We start from the raw sequence: 9,982 nt of genomic DNA on the forward strand, positions 1-9,982 counted from the left end.
CACATAAACAGATATGTAGTAGTCTGTGGTATTAAAATTTCCTGGCATGGGGTGTGGGATAAGGGAGGAAAAGAAGTCTAAACTGCCTCCTAGGGGGTGTGGCTAATGAGAAGCAGGTTAAGATGGGGGTGTTCATTCCTTAGGGGTTGCAGATTGGTAATTTTCTCATGCGATTATTCCCTGACGGTGATTCTTCCACAAAGAAGACTTTTTCCTTATCAGCTCTTTGGTTTTCCTGAAATCCAATCTGTACAAGGGAGGCAAGGTAAATGTTTGAATCTTAGCCCATATCAGTTCTCAGCACCAGGAGACTTTTTCCTCTTGTGTCATTTTGAAGTTACAGATTTCATGTACTTTGTGTGATTTTCGGCCTATTTCAGTAGATATTCTTCTTGATACTCAAATGAGGCTTGCTCCGGCCAATCAGGGCCCTCCAAACAGGCTCCTGTGTTCATTGGCATGTTCCCGATAGTCAAAGAGCCTTGCTCTCAGTCATGGCAGGTGTCCCGGGTTCATCTCTGACAGTTCTGGTCCTAGACCTCAAACACCCATTTCTCTGAGGAGCCCTGGTTCCTGTCATAAGGAGATGGTACTTAGAGACCACAGTTTGAGTGTGAAGGGTGCTACTTGGTTGTCAATGTTGCTAGTTGTTCTCAGTGGACAGAAGTGGGAAAAATACTTTTAGAAAGTGAAAAAAAAATGAGTTCAAGCTATTTCCAACTCAATGAAAAACCACGGCATTTATATTGGACAGTTTCTAGATTATTTTTTCTCTTATGCTAATTATCTTGGATTCTGATGAAATTAATATAATTATTTAGTTTATTCTACTATATACATGTATAAGATAATTATACACACATACTTGGTTTAACATAACAATACTGATCTTTTTACTAAATATTTGACCACTGAACACAGTTTAAAACATCTTTCTGTTTCGTTATTTTTAAAAAGTAATTTGAAATCATTCCTCTGTGTCTAGTTTTGCCACTAACTTTCTGCGTAGCTAGTTTTTTCCCTGCTTGCTTTTTCTTTTAGGGATTTTTTTTTTTTTTTGCTTTGATTTTTAAAAAAATTATATAAGACATCTACAGGGTTACAAAATAAAAACTATAAAACACGGTAGGTTATTGTTAATTTATTCCATCACTTTTCTAATTCTGTTTTTATGTTCTTCTTGTTAGTCTTATTTTTTTTTTAGATTTCTAGCTAATTTGTAATATTAGATTATAGTTTTATTCTGCTTAGAGTTATATATTTCTAATGTGCTATTGGTTTTATAGATATATTACCCTGATAATAACTATCTTGTTTTTTATGATTTCTTTACCACAGTCTTTTACTATTTACTCATATTTAAGTGAGATGAGTTTCCCCGTACTTTTCAGAGGAAGTTCTTCTTGTTAAAGATAACTTTCAAAAACAAGGCAAATTATGACTCTCACGCCAATATCATATGAACACATTAAAAAGTGTATTCTGTTCATTAATCAGGAGCCAGGCAGATGTTATAAAGGGAAGAGTCAGAAAAGTGCAAGTTCCTGTGGAGAAGAGGAGTGTTGAAATGAATTGCAGATGAAGAAGAGAGAGAGAGAGAGAGAGAGAGAGAGAGAGAGAGAGAGAGAGAGAGAGAAAGTCAGGGAACCTCCATGAGTTGGGACGGACTCTACATGCCCAGCAGTTTCTGACCACGCATAGAGCTGTAACGTGCTCCCCCACAATGAGAACCTGCTAGGGCGCAGGGTGGGCTCTAGCGACTGCGGACCTGTTCCCTGAAGTACAGGATGTCCCCACCCTGTGCAGGAGGTGGCAGGAGCCAGCTCTCCTCGCTACTGTGACGGAGGGTTCCCCGCAGCACAAAGGACTTGCCCGCACTGTGCCAGTGACGTGGCCAAACATTAGCCTGGTGCCGCCCGCACTGGGACATGTCTCTAAAGGTGACCCCAGCCCCCACGTTGAGTCTTTGCTCAAGAAAACACAATACGGCCAAACTGCACGACGCGCATTGTCCCAGCCCACGTTGCCAGACCATTTTCAGTGATTCGCCACTGACCTCCCTTCTGTCAGTGTCCTCTTCGTGGCCCCTCTTTGTTCTCCCTTTAAACCCCTCCGTCACCGTGGTCTCAGCCCCACTTGGGCTCAGTTTACCCGCGTCTCTCTGCCCTGCTGCCCAGTCTACCTAAGTTCTGTCTTGCTGCCTTCAACGAGTGTTGGCTGCTGTTTCTCTCCATCCCTTCAGTTCTGGGGTTCTCTCTCCTGTTGCTTCCACAAAGTATTTAAAATATAATCTTTCAGTGCAGCCAGGGCTACAGAGCTCTGGTCGCCTTCCCCACAGGTGTCTGCACCATCCTACCTGGACCCACGCATTCCTGCCTAGTCATTCTCCACCCTGCTCTCAGCACCTCTGATGTTGCCTATTCCCTGGGCATCCTGGAGAGCCCTCAGCCCAGCCCCCAGGTCCCAGCCCCCTGTGCCCCTTGCACTCACTTGCCAATTGGCGCTGGTGTAGGCCCCTCCCAGTTCTGAGCTTGGATACCTTCTCAAGGTGGTTAACCAGAGGCCCCTGTAGTTCCCAGTCCCTCCACCTGCTCCTACGCAGCTGCATGCGACACAGGTGACCTTGCCCTGGCAGTGGCTTCACGCCAGCCTCCTGGGTCCTGGGATACTCGTGCGCCTTGCGTTGTGAACTATTCTGTGACTTCTTTTGCTGTCCTGCTTATTCTGCACATGTTTATAAGGAAATCAAGAAATGGCCCTGTCTCTGCCGCCTTTGGGTCCTTTTACATGGACAAGTGAGGCCCACAGCTCCAGGGTCCCCCCGCCACCCCCCCCCCTCGCCCCCAGGGCGGACTCCCTCTCTCACTCATGGCTCCCGGAGGTCCATTTCCGCCTGGTCTGAATCTGATACTCAGCCTCTGTTCAGCATATATATCACATCTATCTGCTCACATTTGTCTTTATATTTGTAGTTTTTCCTCTTTATAATATCTAAGAAGTTGTCGCCCCCACCTTTTTTTGTATCTCTGTATATTGTTTTCTTTGTACTAAAAATAAAGTGAGATTCAATTTAATCCCTCCCTCAGGCACTTTCCAGGGACTTTCTTGAACTCTCTAAACCTCCACTTCCTATAGAATGGAAACAGGATCAGCACAGAGACTTTGAGGAGATTCAGTGCATGGTAGGCCCTCCACTGGGGCCTGTGCACCTCTCCAGCTAGTCCTGAAAGTAAGACTCAAATACAGTGGCTAGTGTGCTGTCTGCATCCGTGGAATAGTTGTCTTTTTTTTAAAGATGTGTATCCAGAATGTTTTAAAATTCTTCTTTAAAGCAATGCTCGCTGTTGGGGAGAGAAAAGAATAAAGAAACCAGGGACTCACTTGTTCCTCCCTCTGCCCCTGTCAGTCAGGGCCCCCCCTCCCCTCGGGGGAGAAAGGCTCTCAGCCCACGATTCAAATTAACCCCTTTTAGGACCCTATTTTTTCCCTCGGCTTTCATATTTCCCTGGGCCACACTTTTGAGCCTTTTAAAAACTGCCAGCAAAGATTAGAAAGGAGAACAAAAGCATGGGAGACTCTGAAAGGTACAATCAGCCTTTTCTTATGCAAATGTGCCCCTTGGCTTCTCCTTCCCGGGAAGGCGGTGAAAGGGGCCTCGGTGCCCCGAGCGAGCTGTGGGAAGACAGGCTGGTCTCTCCAGGCCCCTCCCTGGGAGCCAGGTGACTGCTCTCTGTAGCCGGTTTTCTTTAGAGTGTGAGAGTGTGGTCCATGCTCGGGGGGGGGGGGGGAGGGGGGGGCGCATAAATTTTGAATTATTGTTCCAGGCTAAGACCTAAAAACAAACCTCCTAGAGGTGCCTCTGCTGAGCTCCCGCGCCGCACTCTCCCATCCCTGCCTCCTCCACCCTCCAGCAGCTTCACGCTCCCGTGGGCACTGGCTCTGAGGATCTCGCTTTGCAGATGGAGAGCCCAAGCCTTACCCAGTGGAGTCACTCAGCTAGTAAGCGTAGCACAGTGCCCGGTGCCTAATACTTGCTCAATAAATGTTAGCAGAGAAAGGGGTTCTTGGGCATGACGCCCTAACAGATGAAGGGGGAGGAGGCAGGGAAACCTCTGGCTGTGATGTGATGCAGATCTGACACTTGACCCATGCAGCGTGGAGTTCCTCTGCGACAGTTTCTAGAAGAATGAGCATCAGGCAGGAATGTCCAGGCCCGTATCCCTGCCTTGTTCCATTTGCAGGGATACGGCCAAACCACATGATGCGCATTGTCCCAGCCCACGTTGCCAAACCATTTTCAGTGATTCGCCACTGACCTCCCTTCAGGAGGGCTGGATCCTGAGGGCTGGGTCCTGAGCGCTGGTTCCTGAGGGCTGGTCCCCAGGGCTGCAGCAGCAGGAGGCCTGCGGTCAGCCGCACTCTGGTAACTGCAAGACCAGCTTTCCAAGGGAGACAGCACTGGCCCCCTGGGAATCTCCCTATCAGCTCACTCAGTCGCTGGCCTGGCTCAAGCCTGCAGCCCCCTGAGAAAGAGGTCATTCTTGTGGCTTCTGTCTAGCTTTTGGGAAACCCTGCCCCTCCATGGGACTGGCTTCTCCCATTGTCCACCTCCATTCCCCCAGCACAGCCTTTCCCGGGTCCTGGAGTCTAGAGAGGAGCCCCAGAGAGCGGGGGGGGGGGGGGGGGGGGGGGCGGCGGCTGCTGGGACAGCCAGGGTGACTGACCTTGGGGCTCAGTTCCCTCAGGACAGACCAGGTGAGAAGCAAACCAAGACAGAGTTGGCTTTCATCGCATCCATCATCATCATCGAAATTTCACATGCTCGCACCCTATGGCCTAGCTAATTTCACTTCTAGAAACCTCTCTTAAAAAGACGATAGCATAAAAGTATAAAACTGCACACAAGACTATTCATGACAGCATTTCCTTGTAATAGGGAAAACGTGGAAATAATTAAAATGTCTATCCACAGAGGAATGATAAATAAATTATGGGAATTAATATTTCAGAATTCTGTGAAGCTCTTAACAAGAACGAGGAAGATGTATATATAGCCTTGAAAAATAGCCATGGTTTATTTCTTAAGGAGAAAATGAGATTGTGGTATAATATGTGTAATAGGATTTCATTTTTATAGACAAAGCCAAACCAAAGGATCTACCAGTGAGCATGTATGTTTGTGTAATTAAGCACACACAAGGGCTGCATGAACACAGCAGTTACAGGACATGGTGGGTGGTGTGAGGTTGGGACTAGGAGGGGGCAGAGGGAGGGATCACTCTGTGAGCAGGCATAATGTCTGTAGTTAAAGTGAAGAGCTTGTCAGGTCAGGGAGGTGGAGGTGGGAAAGCAGGCGGAGTGCGGAGGGGTGCGCACAGAACCGGGAATGAATGGAGGAGGCAGGCGCCCCCACAACATGGGGTCCAGAACCCGCACCTTTCACATCAGAACTCCACTCACACAGGAATCCTTCCAGAGCCACGCTCTCCAGAGCTATGAGCCGTGGTCTCGGGGCATCTGCCCTTGGCATCCAGTGCCCGTCCTGGTTCTTTCTCCCGGTGCATTTGAATGTGTCGTGGTTCCCTTGGGATAGAGGCTGGCTCCCCCCCTCCCTCCATGTTTTTTTGTCAGAATCTGCTCAGCAGTTCCTGGTTCCTTTGTTGTTTTCCCCACGTCCGGTCCGGCTTTTGCCTGGCCCAGGGGCGCTGGGAAGGCAGAGCCCCAGCTTCTCTCTGTGCAGCATCCTCTTCCCCTCATGGGAGTGTCATCACTGGGCTTTGTGATGTGACTCACCCCTGGTGGGAAGAGAAGGTTCTGGTCCCTCCCTGTGCCTCCTGCCCTGTCGCACCAGCCCCTGCCCGTGGTCCCCGGGGACAGCCGCCAGCGTGGGGTCCCTGTGCCCTGCGTCACTCTCCCCTCGGCTGGGGAAACGGTTCCCGGCAGTCCCTCCCGCATTCCGCACGGAAGTTATTATTCAGAGTTTGTATCGCAGGGCTGCATACTTTCCTATTTCAATGGAGTTGACGTTTTTGCCTCAATTTTTAGCTTTATTTTAAAAACAGTTCTCTCATGCGATTATCTTTCCTGGAGATTGCCATGATTAACATACATTTTCATCCTCAGCGGAATAAGAGGGCTGAGCAGGGTCTGATTGCAATTACACGGGCTGAGCCAACGCCCTGCACCCTGGAAACTAGTCGGGCGACTCCTGAGACCTCTGGTGGGTGCCCAGCCCACGCAGCAGCCACACGCAAGTCGCCTGCTTGTCTCTTTCCCCTTCGAATGTTACTGCGGAGAAATAATAGGTCAGGGGAAGGAGAGTCATGACTCAGGGCTCCCAATTTACCCTTCTGATTCCTCACAACAAGGTGGGCTTTATGACTCCATTTTACAGATAAGAAAACTGAGGCTCAGAGAGGGCAACTGGCTTGACTCATGTCATGAAAATAGCGGGTGGCAGAGGCAGGACTGGACTAGGGTTCCTGCCCTGCACAGGACCCTCAGAATGAGCCCCGCTTCCAGGTGGAGACGAGGCTCCTTTCCGGGCCCTGAAGGGACTGGTGGTACCTTCGCAAAAGCTCCCTCCCCTGCACACAGCGCTCAGCCCCACTGTCTCTGAGCTCCAGGTCTGTGAGAGGCCCGCCCCTGTTTTCCTGCAGTGAGTGGTTCCTCCCCACCCTCCAGGCGGGGCTCAGCGCTCATCTTCCTGGGACCGCTGGCCTGTGTCACAGCGCTGAGGGCCTCCAAGGTACCGACTGGGACTGGTCTCCCATTGTTCTGTGTTCCAACCCTGCCCCTCCCACTGGGATCGGGGGGCCTGGGACCCCGTCAGCCCCAGTGAATAAGTCCATTTCTGCCTGTCGGACGCCATACCAGGGCATCTTTCCTGTCTGCCGCAGCTGGTGAGATCCTGTCTTTCTCGGACCTTCCTCCACCCTCTTCCTGACTTGGCTTGGATAATCCAGATACCACACTGGCCTTGAGCCACCTGCCATCAGCTCAGAGAAGCGGCGGTCCAGCGGCGGGATCTTGTAGGCAACGCTGCCCCCTGGCGGCGCCTCTCTGCCCTGCAGCCCTCTCCCTGCCTGTGGCTCCCAAACCGCAGCAGGGAGCTGGCCTATGATCCTAGGAGGCCCGCAGAGCTGTGGTGTTCCTCAAGGCCTGAATTTAACGTGTGTTTGCTCTAATTTTAAAATGAATACAGTTGCATTCCAGAAAATCCGAGACCCAGAAAACTGTAAAAAAATAAAGATTACTTGTAAACTCGGAGACACCAACTGTTAACCATTTTGGTACATATCCTGCTAATTTGTCTTTTATATATATCAATGCATTTATTTATTGGAAAAATGAGATTATCATCTGCAGAGGTTTTAAAAAATAGCATTTAATATTTCCTGAGTTCAGAAGCAGAAGGAAATGTGAAAAATCAGAAAAGCATAAAGGAGAAAATTTAAACATTACATATGATCTCACCATCCAGAGCTCCCTCGTCTCCATTTAGTTTATCTGTGAAAACCAACGGTTACTACCCACCTTCTTTCTTGAAAGGATGATTTCACCGTTGGGTGCCCTGTTGCTGTTTTCCTGCTGGCAGTTTCTCTGGGGACACCCTCCAACCTCCCCTTCAACCCTCCGACCTCCCCTTCTTCCACCTTCCCCATGCAGCTCCCCTGGGAGTAGCCAGGCCTTCCGTAAACCTCGGTGTGTTCATCTGTGTGATTAATTCTTTTTTTTTAAGTTCTCATCAGAGGGGAATACACACAGACACACACACACACACACACACATACATACACATACTAGAGGCCCAGTGCACGAATTCGTGCATGGATGGGGTCCCTCTGGGTGGTTTGCGGGGATCGGGCCCCAGCTCGTGCCCCCAGCCCCACAGCCTCACCTGGCATCCTGCCTTGACCTGGCGCCGCCCCCTCACCTGCTCCACCATCCCACCTGTGGGGCAGTCGGTTGGGGCCGGTTCCCCCGCCCCCCTCCCCCCCCAGCACCTGGGAGCCAGGCGGCAGCCCTGCCCCCTACCACTGCCGTTGCCATCTCTGGGGCGATCAGCGGGGCAATTGGGCCCCCGCTTGCACCTGCCTTGGCCTGGCACTGCCTGCTCACCTGCTCCACCATGCTGCCATGGTCCCGCTCTCGTTGGGGCCCATCAGGGTCGGCAATGCCTACACTGCAGCCCACTGCCAGTACCACGTCGCCAACACCCATGTTCCGCACTGCCCCCCTGGTGGTCATCACACGTCATAGCGAGCGGTCAAACTCCTGGTCAAGGGGACAATTTGCATATTAGGCTTTTATTATATAGGATATATATATATATATATATATGTATACCAATATGTATATTGGTATATATATATTTCCCATACTCACCCTGACCGGGGGCTGAACCATGGGATTCATTCTTAAACATGGCAATGCTTAAAGGGGCGCGTGTGCTTTTGTTGGATAAGTATGGCCAAACTGCCTTGTAGAAGGATCACAGCAATCTGCATGCCCACCCGCAGCCCCCAGAGACCAGTTTCCCCGTAGACTCACCAGCAGTGTTGTCCCACTTTGGCCTCTGCGACCCCACATGGGCTGAGTGTGCACGGGGTGAGTGCTGTCTCGTTAACACCCGCAGATTCTCACAATTGCCCAGAGGGGAGTAGTGTTACCTTCATTTTACAGACGAGGAAACAGGTCTGGAGAGCTTAGCCTGACTCAGTTCACGGAGCTGAACTGAACCCAACTCCAGCACCCACCCCACATCCCCCCGGCGGTTCTCAATCGCCCATGTGTCAGAGCCACTCGGAGAGCCTGAAGGCTGGCTGGGCCCCGCCCTCAGAGTGCTGACTCAGCTGGTGTGGAAAGGGCCCGAGACCCTGCATTCCTAGTCCTGGGGGTGCTGTCGCTGCTGGTCTGGGATCACGCGTTGAAAGCCATTGCTCCTAACTACTATCTAACAGGGACCCTACTAGGCCTCACTGACCTAACTTTAACTTTGAACTCTGTGTGACGCACTAACCTTTCCTGTGTGTGTGTGACAGAATTGACCTCTCATAGTCCTTGGACTGTCCAAGTTTGGTAACAGCAGCAACACACCACTTTGCATCATGCAATGATCTACCAGAGCTGGTTGTAGTTATTCCTGCTGCTGGAGGGGCTGGGAGGTCCAGTGGGAAGCCCTGGGGCTGGACAGGTGTGGACCCCGATGGTGGCCGGGCCACCGTGCAGCCCGACACAAGTCAGCCCACTCACCTGAGCTCAGTGCCTTCTCTCTCGGAGGGGGGATGTCATGGACTCTCTGCCCCAGACGCCTCGTGGCAGCGGTTCTAGGAACAGAGGGCCGGCTCCGGGGAGTGGCTGTGACTGGCTGCTCAGAGCTGTCGCCCCTGAGACTCCCAGGGGTCATGCTCACTTCCAGCTCTGTTCCCAGAAAAGCCCCAGACTCTGTGGTCCTTCCACATCCTAGCGATGACCCTTCCGTGGCACAAAACTGATTGTTGTCCGCGTTGGGACATTGGAAACTGAGGACACTTGTTCCGATTCCGAGAAAGAGCCCAGGTTGAACCGGTGACCACAGGGACCGGGGCTGCTGCCAGCTGCTCTCTGTGCTGGGGGCGCGGCAGGGCAAACAGAGGCCTGTGCTCTGGCCGCTTGTGGTGCTGGCCCCTGAGGGTCAGTGTTGAACCCGCGCGTTCTTGGAACCTGGCGAGGGAGGGTAAATGAGCTCAGATCTCGGGAGCACAGGGATGGGCTGTGTAGCCAGAACTTCCTGGCTCAGGCCTGGGGGTGGGGCCCAGGACACGCACTTCTCACAAGCTTGGGGGCGGCTGGTCGAGGACCACACTTAGAGTATCGGGGTCTAAGTGATATTTTGTATCAGCAATTTCGGCCTGTGTGCCCCAGAATTTTTAAAACGTGCAATAACACCTGACTGTGTAGTCAGGGGCACTGCCCTCTCTTCCTTAGAATGTCAAATAAA

Source organism: Myotis yumanensis, unplaced genomic scaffold, assembly GCF_028538775.1.
Source record: "Myotis yumanensis isolate MYYU_CA2020_CCGP unplaced genomic scaffold, mMyoYum1.0.hap1 SCAF_5, whole genome shotgun sequence".
Classification (NCBI taxonomy): domain Eukaryota; kingdom Metazoa; phylum Chordata; class Mammalia; order Chiroptera; family Vespertilionidae; genus Myotis; species Myotis yumanensis.